This window comes from Schistocerca gregaria, chromosome X (genome assembly GCF_023897955.1).
Source record: "Schistocerca gregaria isolate iqSchGreg1 chromosome X, iqSchGreg1.2, whole genome shotgun sequence".
In the NCBI taxonomy this organism is placed as follows: Eukaryota; Metazoa; Arthropoda; class Insecta; order Orthoptera; family Acrididae; genus Schistocerca; species Schistocerca gregaria.
The window spans coordinates 623946838-623968523 of record NC_064931.1 but is presented as its reverse complement, the minus strand read 5'-3'; positions in this window follow the sequence as shown (position 1 = coordinate 623968523).

Here is a 21686-nt window from a genome sequence, read left to right as displayed (position 1 = left end):
GCTGTAGAGTAATGGCAGCCCATTCTTCTTCAACAGCCGAAAGCTGAAATGTAGTGATTTTAGGTGCCGGAGTCTGGAGCGAATTTGGCGCTCTAACTCATCCCAAAGGTGTTCCATTGGGTTCAAGTCGGGACTCACGGCAGGCTAGTTCATTTTAGATTTGCTGTTGTCCACAAACTATAGCCTTAAAGATGCTGCTTTATGACAGGGTGCACTGTTATGCTGACACAATAATCTTCTCCGGACTGTTTCTCCACTGCATCCAATACACAGTGCCGTAAAATATATTTAAGTCCTTCAACATTTAGCGTTCTCGTAAGTAAAATAAGGGGACCACACCCTAACCAAGGAAAAGACCTCCATTCCGTAACACCACCTTCTCTGTACTTCACTGTTGGCGCTACACATGATGGCAGGTGATGTTCTCCAGACATTCACGAAACCCGAACCTTTCTAGCAGATCGTCACATTGATTCGCCAACCCAAATCACTCGTTTTCGGTCATCCGCTGCTCAGTGGTGCCGCTCTTTGCACCACCTAAAGCGTCGCTTTGTGTTGGCTACAGCATTGTGTGTCTTATGAAGAGCTACTCTGCTGTTGTATCCCATTCCTATTAACTCCGCACGGACCGTTACTGTGCTAGATGGATTAGTCCACGTTCGAAGTCGCTGAGGTTTCCTGACCGACCCATTCTACATCTACAGCTATATCTGCATAGATACTCTGAAAAACACCGTACGGTGCATGGCGGAGGCTACCCTGTACCACTACTTGTAATTTCCCGTCTTGTTCCACTCGCACACAGAGCGAGGAAAGAACGACTGTCTGACGTGAGTTTCTCCTGGCGTATGCAATTTTCAAACAACTTACGGAAATACAGCCAGGTAATATTTACAGAGACTACCGATATTTCGGCGGGAGTGCACACCGCAATATTCAAGGCACAAACTGCAACGGACAGACAATGTATAAACAAATTTAATACCTCGGTTCTTGGAGTAATTCAGGAAAGTTAACGCACACACTGAGCACTAGCGTCACCAAAGATGATCAAAGTCAGAAGTATCGATAGTGAAAGACTACAAACTAGCAGGTAAGGTAACATTGACTCTATCCCTCTGTTTGTTGCAAGGGAGAGAGCAGGATTCCAAAAAGCGTTTAAACAAAAACCTCTGTCCCTGTTTACAAGGTTGCACACTAACTTAATCTCAACAGCTTTCTTAATAACACTGTCCCAATAGCTGGACGTGCACGCCAATATCTCGGTATTTACATAACACAGGGTGACCAGTATCCAAACAATACTCGGCAGTAGCACATCTACTAGGATGCTGTAATCGTGTGTGCCATTTATGCTCAGTACATCTATCCTTCACGGTCTTGATAGTCTGACCAATGTATGCCATGCCACAGCTACAAGGACTGCGATATACACCTGCCTCACGCAAACCAAGGTCATCCTTAACAGAACCCAAAAGCACTCTATTTTTAGATGGAGGTCGGATAACACATTTCACATAGTATTTCCGTAAAATATGACCGACCTTGTTGGAAGTGCTACCTGCGTAAGGCAAAAGGACAGTAGACTTAGGTATCGCGTCAGTATTATCATCAGTCATCCGATGCAAAGTTGGTCGATAGCGCAACCCACGTTCAATCTGTCTTTCACTATAGCCATTCTGATGAAATGTAGCTTCGAGATGGGTCAGCTCAGCTGGCAAAGTCTCAGTATCGGAAATGACATGTGCCCTGTGTACCAAGGTACGAAATGCCCTTTCACGTTGAACCGGCTGTGACAACTATCCGCCTATAAATACAAGTCAGTGTGAGTATGTTTTCAGTAAACTGCATGTGCCAATGATCCATCAACCTTCCTCCTAACCAAAACGTCAAGAAAGGGATGGCAACCATCCTCTTCCACCTACATTGTGAAACGAGTGTTTCGGTGGATTTAGTTCAGATGTTCTAAAGAGGCATTCAAATTCTCCCTACTATAAGGCCAAACAACGAAAGTATCATCAACATATTTGAAGAAACAGGCGGATTTCAAAGGCGCCAACTCCAAAGCACGTTCCTCGAAGTCTTGCATAAACAAATTTGCAACCACAGGAGACAACGGTGTTCAGTGTCTGTGTGTTATCTTTCCTGAATTACTCTAAGAACCGAGGTTTCAAATTTTTTTGGACATCGCCTGTCGGTTCCAGTTTGTGCCTTGAAAATGGCGGGGTGTACTCCCGAGGAAATATCGGTGGTTGCTGTAAATATTAACTCGATGAATTCCCGTAAGGGTTTTGAAAAAACAACTGTCTGTCTGCCTCCGTATGAGCCGTAATTTCTCGTATCTTATCTTCGTGGTCCTTATGCGCGATGTATGATGGCGGCAGAACTGTTCGGCAGTCAGCATCGAATGCCGGTTCTCTAAATTTTCTCAATAGTGTTTCACGAAAAAACCGTCGCCTTCCCTCCACGAATTCCCATTTGAGTTCCCGAAGCATCTCCGTAACTCTTACGTGTTGTTCGAACCTACTGGTAACAAATCTAGCAGCCCGTCTACGAATTGCTTCGACGTCTTCCTTCAATCCGACCTGGTACGGACCCAAAACACTCTAGCAGTACTCAAGAATAGATCGTAGCAGCGTCCTATATTCGGTCTCCTTTACAGATGAACCACTCTTTCCTCAAATTCTTCCAATAAACCCAAGTCGACTAGTTGCCCTGCCTACCACAGTCACATTCTTGTTCCATCTCATATCGCTTTTCAACTTGACGCCGATATACTTAAACGAATTGACTGCGTCAAACAGGACACTAGTATTGCTATATCCGAACATTACAGGTTTGTTCTTTCCACTCATCCGCATCAACTTACGTTTTTCCACATTTACTGCTAGCTCCCATTCATCACACCAACTGGAAATTTTATCTCAGTCGTCTTGTATCTTCCTACAGTCACTCGACTTCGACGCCTTACCGTGCACCAGAGCGTCATCAGCAAACAACCACAGATTGCTGGCCATCCTGTCCACCAAATAATTTATGTATACAGAGAACAACAACGGCGCTATTATACTTCCCTGGGGCTCTCCTGACGATACTGTTGTCTCTGATGAACATGCGGTGTCGAGGAAAACATACTGGGTCATATTATTTAAGAATTCTTCGAGCCACTCACATATTTGTGAACTTATTCTATATGTTTGTACCTTCGTTAGCAGCCTGCATTTCCGCTGTTACTGCTTCCCTACTGACAACGCACTACTCCCCGTCTCCTTTTTTACCTTTTTTCCCTTTATTTTGTTCCCCGTCTCCTTTTATACTGGTTCGCGACATGTAGCGGTCAATTCCGCACTACACAGGTTTGCCCGGATACTCTTGATCAGACAGTGTACATTATAACATTGTGTAAGTTGAGCATATCCTCTCCCTGTCTTTCTATGTGGGAAAAGGAAGATTTGAGGCCTTCAAGAAACAAGATGCAGAAGTTGACAGAAGCATAATCTCACACGAAGCGTGTACATTATTAGTATCAAACACATATACCGAATGCGGCATTAAGTGTAGGTTAAGGAAGATCGTTTTATTTATTTTTTACTAAAGTAATTTTCTTAGTGGTTTCACGACGCGGTACATGCAAGAGAAGCATTTTGGTTCCTGCAGGAAGATTAAAATATGAAAAATTACCTTAGTTACATGGGATTAATTGCACTTGTCCTTAATTAACATCAAAAGAATTATAAAGTACCTGCACTGGCACAAATTTTCTAATTCAGTTATAATTTAAATTCTCAATTTGTGAACTTATGTGCTCCTATATGTGGAAAAACTGCCTTGACAACTAAAATTTGTTCTCGCGGTGGCCTCAAAGAGAGATAGTATTGTAGTCGACGAGTTAATGATATCATAATTCGAAGGAGAATCGCAACGACGGAGTTAGCACTAGCAGACGGAATGTACGAGGCGCATTCTGTCAGAACAGTTGAATTTGCTAAAATACGAGAGTTTGGCTTACGTCTATGTGTAATGTAATCGGATGGCCACCATTTACAGAGATCTCGCTGCTGGAAATTTAGTTAACGTGAAGTCGCCCCTTCCGTGACCGAAACAGTTTCGAGCCGGAAATGCAGTTTCTGAACATGTTTGTGGACACGAAACCAAAATAGTTGTGGAGAGCAGAATGCAATCATCATTAGCATAATCCGGTTGCGGCGTGTGTCTCGCCGGCGCAAACAGTAACAGACATCTACCGACAGGCAACTGAAAACAGTCCGTAGGCCAATCATCATGAAAGTCACACCATGTGTGCTCATCGCATCGAACTTGACGCTTCTAAAATCTCACATTTTACTTTCTAAACACCACATGGTTGTTCCAAAGTATTTTGTTATCCTTCCCAACGATGAGCGTGTAGTGTATGGGATGCATTGGTGAACGCAGCTGTCAGTATCGTTCGTCCTAACAGGTTTCCCAGTAGTTTGTAGCACATGTTTCCAAACGAAAAGAAATCTGTGAACTGGAAAGGTCCTCGACGTATATAATGTCTCTCACTGTGGGCTTACATTTTACCTCCAATTCATTCGAGGCAACACTTGAGAATATACGAGGCTGTAATGAAATGAGTCTTAATAAAATTCCCAACTTTAGTATTATTTTATGCGATACGATTCACATTGCACAACACGCGATTTTTCTGTAATAAAGTAACATTTGGCTCATGCAGTACACCAGATGCTGTAACTTAAAGGATACAAATCACATCCACCAATTTTCATAGCAAGTAATCGTTGAGCTACCTAACTTCTGACAGAGGTCCTGGAGAATGTGGCACAGAGAATGTTCGAAAGAATTATTTATTGTCACAAGATGCTGACAGAGTAGCTCTGAAGTGACATTACAATTTATTTTTTGCCACCCATTTACAGGTCGACATTACCATATGCTTCAAGATAATCGCGTTTCATCGACACTTTAAATGTACGGAACCAGAATGTGTTGGTGTGAGGGCCATTTATCAAATACAGGGCTAATCGTTCGTGATGTTTCACTTGATTCGTTAACATATAAAGCAGTACAAAATTATGGCGACCTTTTTAATACGAATTAACGATATCTCGCGTGACGTTCACTAAAAACTAGAGAACAGGGTATATACAAAAAAGTTATTTCGCAATAATTATTTGGAACCTAAGTGAAAACGAGCATCGTCATCTTAAATATAATTCACAGATCATCCCGTTCATATCTGGTTTCATACAATCATTTACAGGAGACGCACAATTCTATACCAACTATTCTTGACTTTCGGAAAGTTATTTTACACGGAAGGTTATTTTACTCAGTCGTTACTTTTGGCAACTTGTGTCTGTAACTAAAGATAAAATTTTAATGTCGCAAAACAGCAGAAAAATGCGTATCTAATAATAGTAATATCCCTTAGGCAGTAAAATCATTAGGAATGAAGAACGAGCTTGTTAAATAAGTACGACGAATGAAATCAGTCGTGTTCTTGTTGAAAGAATGGTACCACCAGTTGTGTGAAACTATCTAGTATGCACGATAAACCTAAATCATGACAGCCTGGTGGACTTATATCCAAAAGTAATCATTCTAAATTAGTTCGTCACGACATCGTTAAATCACTCTAGGATAATTTCCCATTATTTTGTCTATCCAGGGCAGAGACGATTCCTACCCCTGCCTGACGGAACATTTTCTCTGCGCTGTAGGTGAAATGTTACAGTACCCTCAAAAAATTTAGGAAAAAGAAGCTGTTGAACAGCAACAAGACAACTTTGCTAATGTTTATGTTCTGTAAACTTAAATATTTCACTGAGGAAGTTTCATAACACAATGAACGTTAAACATTATGTAATAAGAAAATAGGTTATAAAATGAGCCTGTATGAACGGAATTTTAGGATACTTTCTCTAAAATGTCTATAAACACATAAGTAATTGTGTCTGAAATCACGGAGCCGACTAACGCGTCGTTTAGGTACTGTAACTTATTTCTTTAATTTTTATTTTGTCTTCTTCTTCATGATTTTTCGAACGGCATGAAAAATGGCATCCTCATTGTCGCTTTTACTTTCTTTCTAATAAAGTCCCTGTTTTTTATTCAAAAAAGGGGTTTGTATTGGAACGCCAAAATAAAACTGTTACACAAGACCGAAGCTATTCATATCATCAGTCTGATTACAATACATCAAACACATATAATTATATTTTAACTAGTTCTTTAATCGAGCACAGTTATTCGATAGTTTTAATATAGATAGATGTTGCCCCTGTTGTAACGATAAGTTCTCAAGTAGATCGAAAAGCTATTACTTATGTGCAGATATGAAACTGCCTCATCGTTGTTGTGAATTATACAGGGTGTCTCTGGAGGAATGGTAAGTGTTTAGGGATATGACAGGAACGGTCATTCGAAATAAAAATTCTGGTAAACATGGGCTCTAAAGTGCATACCTTATGAGCTATGAGCACTTGTTCAGCAGAATAAATTAATATGCTTCACATCAGCCAAGAGGAACGAGTACTCATTGCTCTTAAGTTATACATTTTTGAATCCACGTTTACCGGACATTTTTTTTGTTTTCGTTCATATTACCATCTCTCAAAATATAGAAAGCAATGAGCTTGCATCAGAAGAGATTTGTTTCACAGTATCGAAGATGAAGTGCTAATAGCTCTTAAGGTACACATTTTAGAGTCCATGTTTCCTAGACTACTTTGCTTCGAATGATCGTTCCTGTCTTACCCCTGATTATTGACCATTCTTCCTCGGACACCTAATACATTTGGTAAACGTTCTCCTTTATAGACCAACGTTGGTAGTAATATTAATGTATTTATCAAATTGGTACCTCAGTATTTAGTTCCAGCCCCTATTGGACGCGTGAGGTTCATTATCGGAGCAACGTGAAAATGATACATCAGCATTAAAAATGGTGTTACTTCTCCACTGGCACATTTTCTGCCAGCATGTTCATGATTCACTCTTATCTTTCTCCATAATATGTTCACGTCTGTCGTAATATGAGCTTGCCGTACTGCTAACATAAGTGATGTTTGAGAAAGGATACCTACCGTTTTACAAATTGAGGAGAAAAGTTTGTAAATTGAAATATCCTAATTTCTAAAATTTTGAATAGTAGGGTTTACTCCTTCAATCATTTTGTTACTGTAGTGTAAATTCACACTAGCACGTCTGGCTAAAATGATAAAATGTGTTTTTATTTATATGTCTTTCCACCCTTATAATCTATTCACATGCTGCACAAAAAATACTATTATTTCACTGACGCTGTTAATTCATAAGTAGAACATTACATTTAGTAATCCTCAGATATATATATATATATATATATATATATATATATATATATATATATATATATATGAAGTCACTAATAATAAAAAAGATTTCACGAGCAGGTGCCGTATGGCAAACGTCTGAACACGACGTTTGATCTAACTCTAACCAATTCTGGTACATAGCAAGCATTTACTGAGCAGCAATATTTCAGTATGATCATAAACATTTGTCATAGCAATGACATACCGGTTCCTAGCGTTAACTTAATCCTCGTGGACTCTCTCCAAAATTGCTGGCGAGGTACAGCTATACCAGTTCATTTTTTTTTTTTTTATTTGCTCGACGTCCACATATATGGAACTACGCAATCATTGTCTGAATAAGGAATATAATAAACTTCATTCTACCAGTCCGCCGATTGCTTCCATATATGAACCACTACGTATTTTGTATACCCATCTTAGGCGGCCTGTCAGCACCTAAATTTATGTGGATACAGAGAAAATAAGTGGTACACATATACGTGAGTTCTTGAACAAGTCGCCTACAGTGCCATAGACCGCAGGTTTGTATTTACTCCATGATAAGTTTCCAATGCCTGCATTATTATATTCAGATATTTACAGCTTTGAAAGCAGCATTGCATTTCGAAAATAATGGAAATCAAAGAAGAAATTTATTCTAAATGTTTGTTTCTAGATGAAGCAGATACGACTGGCAAACACCTTTCTGGATTTTCAATAAATAATACATCTCTTTGGCCAAATTTGTATGTATGGTTGGAGATCATTCTATTGGCAGCACATCGCATTTAGTTCTAAATCACTCACTTTTATGCGATACTGAAGCATGCAACTATATCAATGAGAAGATTACAAAGATACTCAAACCAACCACTAACTCTCAGTGTGATTTGAATTAATGTGCCCAAGCAAATAGCATTCCTACTCATTTGGAGACGCTAAGAAATAACAGAGTTAACGGGATGTTACGACCAGTGCTATCTGGAGTGGTGAAGACTGCCAGTCTTACATGTGTATCATTGCCGACAGCGCCGACTGCGGATCTTTAGCACATAGCCAAGTGGAGGGTCCGAATCAGAGGTTCGGACGGTTTTGTGACCGTTTAGGCTGCAAGTTCTCCGACTTACGACATATGGTGGTAGGGTTTCGGGGTCTGCTTAACAGATCAGAGATCCCGCCATACACACAGGGTAGCATGGGCTGTGGGAAGTGGAATGAGCGTTGTTTTTTTCCCTTTTTCTTGTTTTTAGATCAGAAGGTCTCGGGAACGTACAGAAAGAGCTTCAGTTTGAAAGGGTGCAGGGGACACACAGGACATATGTAGATCCAGCAACAATCGGTATTGTAGTTGTAAACTTTCATAGCTGTGTTGGGACAGAATTAGAACTCCAAGGCACTGAAAGCTGGCTAAAGCCGGAGGCAGGCTCAGCCCAAATTCTTACGAAGTACCTAACGGCGTTCAGGAAGAATGAATGTAACTGACGGTAGCTTGTAGTTGTTGTTAGTAGTGGCTTACGGTGTAGCGAAATTGAAGTAGATAGTTCCTGTGAGTTAATTCTGGTGAACCTTATGTTCAACAACAATAATAAATTACAAATGGTTCCTTTTACGACCCTTCCCTCCCCTGACTCACATGATTCAGCTGATGAACAGTTAAAAGAAAACTTGAGTCTTAATCCGAATGCGTACCCAACTCATACAGCTATGTTTAGTGGTGACTTCAATATACACTCAATATGTTGGCGAACATATACGTTTGAAGTCAGTGGTAGGCAATAAAACATTGTCCGAAACTGAATTAATACTTCCTCAGAAATTTATTTTATACAATTAGTTCAGAAGCCCACTCGAAGTGTAAATGCTAACGAAAACATACTTGACCATCAGCAACAAATAATCCTGAACAAATAGGGAGTATCACTTCGGATACGGGGACCAGTAACGACAACGTCGTTGCAGCGAGACTAAATACCGTAAAATTAAAATCAATCAAAAATAAACGCAAAATATATCTATTTAAAGAAGGAGATAAAAATTCGCTTGACACCTTCTTGAGTGACAGTCTCCACTTCTTCCAAGCCAATTATATTAGCGTGGACCAGATGTGATTTAAATTCAGGGAAATGGTATCTACACCAAATGAGAGATAAATACCAAACAAATTAATAAGGGACAGAACTGCTCCTCCATGCTACACAAAGCAAGTCAGAACCCTGCGGCAGAAGGAACGAAACATGCATGGGAAATTTAAAAGAACCAAAAATCCCAAGGCTGACAATTTTTCACTGGATCTCGAAATTTAACGTGGACTTAAATGTGAGATGGTTTTAATAGTTTCCACGACAAACTCTGGTAGAAAAACCAAAGACATTCTGGTCGTATGTTAAGTATGCCAACTGCAGACACGGTCAACACCTGGACAGCGTACCGTTACCGATGTCAGTGCCACTAAAGCAGAGTTACTAAATATGGTTTCCCGAAATTACTTCACCAAACCAGACGAAGTAAATATTCCAGAATTCGAATTAAGAACAGCTGCCAACATGAGCAGCTTATAAGTAGGTATTTCACGTGTAGGCAACCAGCTTAAATCACTTAATAAAGGCAAATCCTGACTGTATACCAACTAAGTTCCTTTTAGAGTATGCTGATAAAATATTCTCGTACTGAGCAATCATATGCAACTGCTCGCTCAACGAAAGATCCCTACCTAAAGACTGGAAAGTTGAACAGGTCACACCAGGCCTTAAGAAAGGAAACAGGAGTAACGCGCCGATCTACAGACCCATATCACTAACGTCGATTTACAGTAGGATTTTGGAACATATATTGTGTTTGAACATTATGAAATACTTCAAACAAGAGGATCTATTGTCAAATAGTCAGCACGGATTCATAAATTATGGTTCTTGTGAAGAACATAGTCCTTTATTCTCATGAAGTTATGAATGCTGTTGGCATGAGATTTCAAACTGATTCCATATTTCTAGGTTTCCAAATGGCTTTTGACACCGTTCTCATAAGCAGCTTGTAAACAGATGGCGTGACTATGAAGTATTGTCGGAGTTGTGCAACTGGATTCCCGATTTCCTGCCAGAAAGGTCACAGTACGTAGTAACTGACGTAAAGTTCCCAAAGAAGTGTTATAGGCCCTCTGCAGAGGATGATGTCATTTACCGTCTAGTAAAATCATCAGAAGATGAAAATCAGTTGCACAATGATTTAGATACGATGTCTGTATGGTGCGAAAAGTGGCAATTGACTCTAAATGATGAAAAGTTTGAAGTCATGCGCATGAGTACTAAAAGCAATGATAAATGGTACAGACCTAAAGGCTCTCAATTTACCTAACGACCAAGGTATTACAACTATGAACAATTTCGTTTGGAGCAATCACATAGAAAATGTTGTGGGGAAGGGGAACCAAAGGCTGCGTTTTGTCGCCAGAACACTTAGAAAAAGCAACAGGTATGCTAAAGAGACTGCCTGCGCTGCAATTGTTCGTCGTGCTGTGGCTTGTTACTGCGTCTGAGATTCTTACCAGATAAGATTGACGAAGGACATCGAAAAAGTTCAAAGAAATGCAGCTTGTTTTGTACTATCACGAAATAGGTGAGAAACGATCACGGATATGATACGTAAGTTGCTGCGACAGTTGTAACACCATAGCTCTAATACTCTACTGATTATATCGCCTTTTGTTTTACTTAATGTTACATCGTTGAGCTTCTGTAAATGTGTTTGATTGAATAGCTACCATGAGAGTGTTTATTCTTTTCTCTGTTATAAACCTGATGTCTTTTAGAATGTGGGAAGTTTGACCTACGTAATATGTACGATATGAGCAAATGATATGTTTGTCTTTCTCACTTAATGTCTTTGTTTATCTTTGGGATTGAATAATTTTGTTTAAATAATTTTTTTTGAAATGTCGATATGTGCATAGGTTCTGTTTTATTTAAAATGTTTGTTCTCTGTTATGTAAACTGCTGACCTTCACTTAGGGCTCTTAGTTATTTTGTATGTAAAAGGTGTTGTGGTTCCCCTCGGGAACGGAACTGTGTAGCGCGCGCAAATTGTGCTTGGTCTAGGCAGGAAGATGGAACTGACAGTCAGTCGGGGACGAGCCATCAAACTATCAACAGCTCATGTAAAAATTGTGTATTGTGCAGGTTCCGAGAGAAGCTTCTCCTGATGCTTTCCAATGCCTTGGACGGATGGATGAAGAGCTGGAATTATTCTGAAATTGGTATCTATCATCGCCACCAACAAATGACCGAGTCCAGCAGTTCTACCTGCGAATCCACCTACCAACATGCAATCGCAGCCACATTGCGCAATATCTGTAATGGAACACTATAATAATATACAGTGAAGGATTAGCTTATTGGATATGTTAGTGTGCTCAGATGTAAGGTAATTTATAACTGAATTTATGTACCTACCTCGATTTTTTTCCTTATCATAACACCTCTCAGGTTCCTCTCCGTTTGAACTAAAGTGATTACCGTGTGTCCTTATTGAAAGAACGTAAAAGCCAAGTGTTTTAACTAATTAATGCCTCTTGAACAGAGTAAAAAAAAGTTAAAGTTAATGTGGCAAGAGACTGAGCTAAAGTAAATGACGCTTGCTGAAAATAATTTTTCTAATAAAACTGCACATGTTGTTGCCAACTCCAAAATTAAAAGTTCTTAAAACTGAGGCTTATAAAGTTTTGCTTAGTAAATGATCACATTGCTGCCTGTTGTAAATCGCAAAAGGTGAGTCAGTATCTTAAAAATATGTCATTTTTGTGTCTCACTGTAGTAAAAGTTTAAAACTGCCATTGTGGAAAGTTATATACTCATGCTTGCTAAGCAATTGTTTCTTCTGTGTATTGAAAGTGCATATTAATAGTGCGATAGTATCCACTATCTATGAAAGCAATAATTTCTTTACTAAAAAGACAGTGAGAAGTAACCTGTTAGTGAATTCCATTTATCTTTCATTTTTAATAGGAAAGTATTTAGCTGAGAGAGACTTAACCTTTGACCAGTATATAATTTTGCAGCGAACAACATTTACAATTTTATGTCAGCTAGGAAAATGTTTGAAAAGTAATACTGAACCTATGTCCAATTTATGATTCTACAGTGAATATTAATAGTAACGTTATAAAGACCATTCAATTTGAATAAGCCCTAAAAGTAGTGTGCAGTGTTATAAGGTAGTATTTATGCAAATAGTTTGTTCTGATCTGTTAGCTCCAACCTTAACCTGGACATACTGTATTCAGGTGCCAGAGTTCATTGCACTCGGGTGTGGCAAAGTATAGGTTGTGTTTGGCCGTTAAAGTTACTCGTACTTATTTACTTGAACAAGAATGTCAATCATTCTCATGCCTAATTAGGCTGGCGGCCGTTTTCATTATTCTTTGAACAGTGTAGATAGGTAAAATATTGTTTGTTACTGTTTAAATATTTACGTAATTCTGACTTTCACTTCCGATAAGCCACTTCCGTTAGGTACAACACGGTCAACATAACAAAATTCCTCTCAAAGAGTAACACTGCTCTGCTTCTTTATACTATAATTGCTTGAATAAAATTAATTTCATTATACGAACTGCCGCCAGCTTTGAAGTTAGAGTATAACAGTAACAGACGGTAGTGTTATACAGTCATTAAAAGAAAGGCGTTTTTCGTTGCGGTGAGGTCTTTTCACGAAATTTCAATCCACAGTTTGCCACGCTGAACGCGAAAATATTTTGTTGACGTTCACATGCACAGAGAGAAATGATCGTCGTAATAAAATAAGAGAATTAGAGCTCACAGAAAAAGGTTTATGTGCGTCATTCCATATTAAATCGCCTAATGTAGGATTATTTTCCTGCTCCTCTATGACGGATTTCGATGACATTTTGTGTGAACATTCTCCCACGATAACAACGAACATTGGTAAAGTTTGACGTTCGTCGAAAGAAATGCTGGCTGAGATATTGTCATTTGTTTGACTCTGCTCGACTTTGAGCACTACGAGCGTGAATTTCTGGCAACTTATAGCTTTTATGTGTCGGGCAAAATATTTTGTTGAAAGAAATGAAATTTGGACGAGTAGTACAACTTTATGCCTTCTCCTAAGAATAATAATGAAAAGAATTATGAGCTATATTCAGATGTAAAATTTTAGATCAAGTCACATGAAAAATTTAGAAGTTTAGCGTTTTGTATCTCGGGGACTCAATGCATGACTAACGCCAAAGTTGGCATGTAGCAATCTAACAACACAAGGTCCTCATACACAAATTTCCATCTAAGTACCACCTTCTGATACTGAATAAATGCATTACAAATTTGAAGATTTTGTAAAAAGATCAATAATGCGGTATTTTCGACCTCATTTTGCAGAAACTATGTTCTGCAAATCTGAAATAAAATGAGTGAAATTTTGCTTTACAGATCCTGTGTATTACATTTTGTATTCAGCAAGCGTTTATTGTAGGAGATATAAAGATCTGAAGTTTACATTTTCTTCGTACAATGATTCTCGCGCCCAGCTTTGACTGAAATTATCTAGCATTGTTAGCCCGCGTTGGATAATCAAATTCACTTTTTTAGTGATTAAAACCGTGGCCATTCTACTGAATCCCTTCTGGAAATTTGGAAAATTTGATAGCGGATAGTTTTTTGCAAAATTAGGTCGAAAGTACCGTATTTTTATCTTTTTATAAAAATCTTCAATTTTGCACTTCATTCATTCAGTATTAGCGAGTGGTACATAAATGAAACTTCATATCTGAGAACTATGTGTTGTTGGGTTACTAAATGCCGACTTTGACGATCGTGATGTATTTCGTCCCCTAGATATAAGAAGCCAAACTTCGAAATATTTTCGGGCGCCGATTTTTTCGTGCGACTTTGCCTAAAATTTTCTGGTTGAATATGGCTCGCAAATTGCTAGGACAAAGCATAAAGTTGTACAAGCTGTCCAAATTTCATTTCTTCCAACAAATATTGCTGAAGATAGAACTGCTGTAAGTCGCCAGAAATTCAAGCTCGCTCTACGCAAAGTCGCCCATGGGGTCAGACAAGTGGCAATATCGTGGCCAGTATTTCTTCGACGAACGTTTAGCTTCACCAGTGTTCACTGGGTACACAAGCGAATGTGCACATAAAATTTCTTAGAAATCAGAGATGGTCGAGCAGAGAGGCCTAGGTGAGTTGACATGGAGTAACCGATGTGTTCGTTTATCCCGCGCGCTATTCGAGAATGGAACAGTTCGATGAATCCTCTGCCAAGCACTTAAGTGTGAACAGCAGAGTAGACATATGGCTGTAGATGTAGATGATGGATGAAGTGTTAGAGTATAGCTATTCAACATGTACACTTCCGCCACTCAATAAGTACAGCAGTGCCGAAAGGATTAGTGTACATACGGTCTCAAATTATGTGATTAATGTTCTTTGAACGTAGATCACTTCCTCAACCACTTAGGTAAACATAATCCTTAACGTACAGTAGTATGGTGGCATTCTATCTGGAGAATGCTTGTTCAAATCCTGGCAATGAAAGAAACTTCCATCGTCGTTATTTAAGCACCAAGGCGATTGGAGACGATGTCTGTCTCTGCTCACCATACTGACTCTCATGGAATGAGAGAATGACACCTTAGATGGTAAAAAGGCGATCGAATTGAGATATCAGACACGACGGCTCGGTTTATGCTATTTGAGGGGCAAGAAATTTCGAAGTATTTATTCGTTATAAACAACACGCTCTGCAGCTCTAATCACAGGTAACTTCACTTAAGATATTATACACACACACCGTGGATGTGAGGTGCCAAACTGTGACAAGGAACAAATATTTTACAGTTATAGGGCGTGGTGTCATACTGCCTAAAACACCAGGCTATTATTTAAAAGGAGAGGGCTTATGGGAGTCTTGAATATTTCTTGTGATTTCCCTAAATTACTTGACCCTAATTCCAGATTGGTCCCTTAAATAAGGATGCAGCCAATTTCCATGCCCTATCCGCGCTTATGTTTCGTGTATAATTACCTTAAAATCCGTGACCAGCCATGCAGATTTAGGGTTCTCGTGTTTTACCTAAGTCGCTCCAGGCAAATGCCGGCATGTTTTCTTTGAAAAGGGCACTGCCGATTTCGTTCCCCATCATTTCGTAATCCGAGCTTGTGCTCTTTCTATAATGATCAGTCTGGGTAAGTAGGTTTGAATCCTGGTGTTCTATGAAATTTTCACTGCTAATGTTTCGCCGGCAGTAGGAGGAAAGATGGTGGCATAAAGTTCCTGATCACCAGTCCTTGTGCCAATGTCCTGGATAAAATTCCAAACGTCTCCGTAGTGTCGCAGGAAGTGAGGGCGTGGTGATTCGTCAGTCAAATGGGCGTTAAGCTCGGCGGCCTCCTTCATCTTCATCATAATCCGCAAGTCACCTAATGGTGTGTAGTGGAGGGTACTTTCGGTACCACTGTCTGATCCCTCCAACCCTGTTCCACTCGTGAATAGTGCGTGGGAAGAATGATTGTCGGTAAGCCTCTGTATTGGCTCTAATTTCTCGAGTTTTCTCCTCGTGGTCAATACGCGAGCTGTATGTGGGGGTAAGTAATATGTTGTCTGGCTCCTCCTGAAAAGTGTAGCCCGAAATTTCTATAGTAAATGTCTCCGTGATGCACAACGTCTCTCTTGTAACGTCTGCCAGTGGAGTTTGTTTAGCATCTCTGTAACGCACTCTCGCCAGCTAAACGATCCCGTGACGAATTGCGCCGCTCTTCGTTTAAACTTTCTATCTGTTCTATCAATCCTACCTGATAGGGTTCCCAGATAGATGAACAATACTCAAGAATCTGGCGAAGAAGCGCCTTATAAGTCACTTCTTTCGTGGATGAGTTACATTTCCTTAAGATTCTACCGATGAATCTGAGTCTGGTGTCTGCTTTTCACACTATCTGTTTTATATGGTCTTTCCACTTAAGGTCGCTCTGGATAATTACGCCTAGATATTTTACGGCAGACACTGTCTCCTTAGTGCTTCTTAAGAAGAGTTGAATATGTGTACGTTTCACAGTCTTCTTTCTATCATTATCATTATCATAATCATCATAATCGACGTCATCAATATACAACGGAAACATAACACTTTATACACACCTACACTCTATATGCACACATACAACTCAACACAACATGTGGCCAATGTGTGCGGAGGATGAAAACCCTTTCTGACAGACTGTTTAACCCACCCTGTAGGATATGCCAGCCAACAATACTCTACGACATTTACATTTAGTGTGACCAAGCAAGACCAAATGTATGGTTAATGATTAGATTATCTGTGTATAGAGATAGCCGTCGCCACTCAAGACTGTTCTACTGAAGAAGAATAACGTGTGTGAGCCAGTTCCCGCCATGGTTAAGAATCTGGCAATGAGAGACCCCTTACTAGGACCGAAGTCAACGTGATGCACGTTATGTAAATTGAAGGTGAAGGGGGGAGAAAGGAAAGGAAAAGGAAGGGAATATTAACTTCAGTCGCATCGGGACTTCATACGGAATCAAAGGTGATAAGTGAAAATGTGTGCCGGACCGGGATTCGAACCTGGCATCTTCCGCTTACTAGGCAGTTACATTAACCACTGCACCACCCGGACACAGTGTTAATTGCAACGCAAGACCCTCAGACGATACAAACTCCCGCATAGCGCCACATACCCGCAGTCCTTGTTCATGTCACCGGCCGATGTGCCCGAGCGGTTTTAGGCGCTTCAGTCTGGAACCGCGAGACCGCTGCGGCAGCTGGTTCGAATCCTGCCTCGGGCATGAATGTGTGTGCTGTCCTTAGCTTAGTTAGGTTAAGGAATTCTAAGTTCTAGGGGACTTGTGACCTCAGATGTTAAGTTCCATAGTGCTCAGAGCCATTTGAACCATTTGAACCTGTCCATGTCCTCCATGCTTGCTACTTTGATATTCCAACAAGAGACGTGATTGTGCATCCGTACTGAACTTGGTGGATTCGTTGCCCGTCGAGCGAATCAATTAAATGAATGTGTGGTGTCGGCTGTGGTCGACAGAACAGACGCCACGCGGAACCCGCAGCAGTGATACATGTTATGTAAATTGAAGATAGAGAGGAGAGAAAAAAAAATGAATGGAATATTGATGTCAGCTGCTTCGGGACTTCATGCGGAATCAATGGTGAAGAGTGAAAATTTGTGCCGGACCAGGAATCGAACTCGGGATCTCCTGCTTACTAGGGAATTGCGTTACCCACTGCGCCTCCTGGACACAATGTTTATCGCAATTTCACGGACTCCTTAGGCAAGCCCTCCGACCGACCCACACTCCCACATAGTGCCACATATTCGCAGTCCTCGTCCATGTCGTCCATGCTCTCTAACTGGAGAATCCCGCAGCAGGTCTGACGTAATTGTACATCTGCACTGGAGGTGGTGGATTCGTTGCCCATCGAGACACTGAAGTACTGTAATCAAACTCATTTAATGCGAGTAATATTTGTTTCACATTAATTTCTCCATTGGGCGATACAAAATTCGGTCGTAACTACCCACAGACTGTGCCTGAAACTCCGAGTCTTTCTCTTCATCGTTTTCTCATACATTTCAGTGTCAAATGACCATAGCCACAATTAATTTATGACTTTTGAAAATAAAGGTCAGTTTATCTTTTCCTCTATATTGGTATGCAGACCATGTTATGACGTTATTTTGTCTTCGGCAACGTACCTTAGAACTGATTTAATGATGACCATTTACATAACAGAAAGATACTGAGAACGCAAACAGAAACTGCCACATTCGTTACAGCGACAAGTGGCTGACCAGATCGCTCGTGGGAAGTTCAGACGAATGCTTAATTATGGTGCACCATCCATAAAACCATGACGCGCCCTAAATTTACCTCATTTTTTTTTCGTAATACTCTTACTCTTGAAGTGAGATGCTAATGAATCTCTTTATAATGTTATATATTGTGACTATCAAGGAAATGAAACGTTACCTGTCTTTGAATCAGCACTTATTGTGCTGCTAGACTAAAAGACGATTTAAGCTTATCTGTCTTGCTCAAAATTGTTTGAAAGATACCACCTGGGCAACAAGGTCTAAAATAATTTCCTGTTTACTACCTATATTAAACAGGCTGATTGGAGTCAACTGGGGAATTAACAGGGGACTACCAGTGCGATTGCTGCAGAAATAGATTCACATTAGATCAGTTATCCATTCTAAAACAAATGAATAAGGAAGCGTGGGAATTCAGTGTAGATGCTCGCATATTATTTATAGGTTTCAAAAAGGCCTACGATAGCGTATACCTACAGACTCCCCTAAGTACAATGAGGGAATTTTAAATACACTCAAAGTAAAACAGGTTAGTTACAATATGTATAGATGAAACTTTATGTCGTATAAAGACACCGTAAGAAGAAACTCAAAACTTTAAGATATACACTGCACTGAAACAAGGGGACATTTCACATGCTCTATTTTACCTCGTCTTAGAGAAGATTGGTAGAGAATTTACTAAAACTAAAGTGGTTAATCAGAATAATGCAAAATTATTAGAAAATCAACGAGAAAACGGGATTAATGTTAATGAAGAAAAGAAAGAATACCTAGTCATGAATAAGAAAATCAGGAGTGATGGACCTTTGGGTGCAGGTGGAGTCACTTTCAAAACTGTTGACCGCTTCAGGTATTTAGGGACTCCTTTCACTAACAACAGTAAAACGGATATAGATATAGAAGTCCGTCTAGTAACAGCGAACAAAACACTTTTTAAATATTCAAATGTGTGTGAAATCTTATGGGACTTAACTGCTAAGGTCATCAGTCCCTAAGCTTACACACTACTTAACCTAAATTATCCTAAGGACAAACACACACACCCATGCCCGAGGGAAGACTCGAACCTCCGCCGGTAACAACCGCACAGTCCATGACTGCAGCGCCCTAGACCGCTCGGCTAATTCCGCGCGGCAAAACACTTTTTAATTTCATCAAAATTCTACAGAAAAGGTCGCTTGGTACTAATTTCAAAATCCGCTTGTATCAATCTACTATTACACCGGTAACATTATACTGATGTGAAGCGGTAATTTTTACGAGGAAAGATGAAGAGAAACTGCTAGGACTCGAAGAAAAAATTGGAAGGAAAATTTTTTAACAGTTGCGTTATGAAAATAACACGGAATGGAGGATAAGGGAAAATGAAGAGTTAAGAGAACTGCGAAAACACCATAACGTCGCCGAAGTACTAGAGAAGAGACAAGGTTGAACTTGATAGGCCATATAGCACGACTGATGGAGAAGAGATTACCTGTAATAGCATTGTGCAAAACAACAGCTGGAACAAGAAGAAGACACAGATTTCGATATAACATCCGGGATGGTACACCTAGGAAGAGCGTCAACACCAAATGGACAAACAGTGCACCCGACAGAAAGAAATGGAAGAGGCTCTTAAAGCGGGCGTATTGTCGATAAGGGCATTGCCATACGCAAAGTTAAGTAAAGTACTGTAAGTAAGAGACAGTTTTCACAAGGACTTCATCTTAAAATGAAAAACAAATACATATATCGCTCTATGGACTAGAAACGGGAGACGAGAACAGCACCATATGCAGTACTCGCGTTAGTAAATTCAGAAGTTTGTCTGATATTTCTACAAGTATTGGAATATACCTTTATGTCATTTCGTGGCACTATATTATTGTGGATTACTAAACAAAATCTGGCAGACATTTGTCAAAATGCATGCAATGCACCGATAATGTTTCGTCATCTTACTCTGCAGCGAGGAAACACGTCAGTCGCTGAAACAGAGAGAACTGTATGTGCTATTTTGTATAAGTGGAAAAACGTGTAGTTTAGCGAACGCTGGATATTTCTGGAGTAATACAAAACCTTCAGAGCAAGCGAAACTTCAGCGTAGAGGTTTTCGTACGGCGTCCTCGACAGAAATCGGCCGCTACGTGCTTTGGCACAGCAGACCAGGGCTACGTATGCGCTTGGAACACTAATCAACTTGCTGGCGAGTGAGTACGTTTCGGATTGTGAAGAACCGCTCCTCTACGTTGCAGTTGTATATCCCGTAAGGGACACTGATTTCTTCCTTCGAGGACGTATTTGCAATAAGTCTCGCATGAAATGTAATACGTCACATAGAGGCTATGTGACGAGAGGGAGACAGGCAGTTCTCGGCAACAGTGTTGCAAAGCTGTAACGTTACCAACGATGTGGAAAATATCGCAACATGACGGGGACTGTCGCCACGCACGATGCTTGTCACTTCGTTTAATTTCCTGCGAAGTGATTTGAAATGAAGTGAACACGTGAATCAGGAAAACGTATAAGACTTACATTTGTTGGAAGAATCCTGGTAAAGTACAGCGTATCTTTTATGAAAATAACATAATAGGTTCCTGTAGACCTATAGTAGAGTGTCGTTCCAGTGTTTAGAACCACTAAAAATTTATCCAATAACAGATGTCGAAGGAGCTCCGGGACGATGGGCTAGGAACGAACATGTCAGGCATCTTTCACGAACAAATATCAAAGATTATCAGTAATGGTTGAAAGAAAGGTGACATTGTTCCCCTGAAGTCATGTCTAAATTAGCTAGACGGTATATCTCGCCTAGCATCCATTTAAATACGATAAGAAACATCCATGCACGTATCGGGGACATAAGCACGTATGTTTTCCTCGGTTCATAAGTGAGTGAAATACAAGGCGTGGCTAATATATGATCGTAGCACCCTCCGACAGTACTACATAGTGCGTTTCGGAGTGAATAATTTTGTATTGTAATCGATCCTAGAATGGACCTTCTAAGTAGCTCACAGACTTCAAATACGATCTGCGCAGTGGGCTGGGTGCCACGGATGTACCTTGTCTATTCAGAAGTTTTCACCCTTATTAAACGTATGTATTTCAAATTATTAAGGTAGTGGTGTGGAAACATGTCGGTATGTCGTAAGCAGACCGACAACCCATTTTTAAATGCAGGTGCCGTCCAGCATCTGACCAGAGAATGTATCAGATAGAGAATCTATCTTTGTCTCCCTCATAAGACTTCACACTCTTTCAGTAAATGTTGTTACTATGTGCCGATATTAATCTGGCAGACGCTCTACGCAACCTCTAGTTGTGAAGGCAGTGACACCACTGGACGCATAAAAATGATACAGTCTGTTTTCTTTTCATTTATAAATAAAGTCATGCCACATGGTTTACTGATAAAAGAGTGTGTGTTTAGGGTATTCTGAATGACAAGAACCACTAGCACACAACCTGTAATGATAATTTCATTTGGTCAGTTATAACG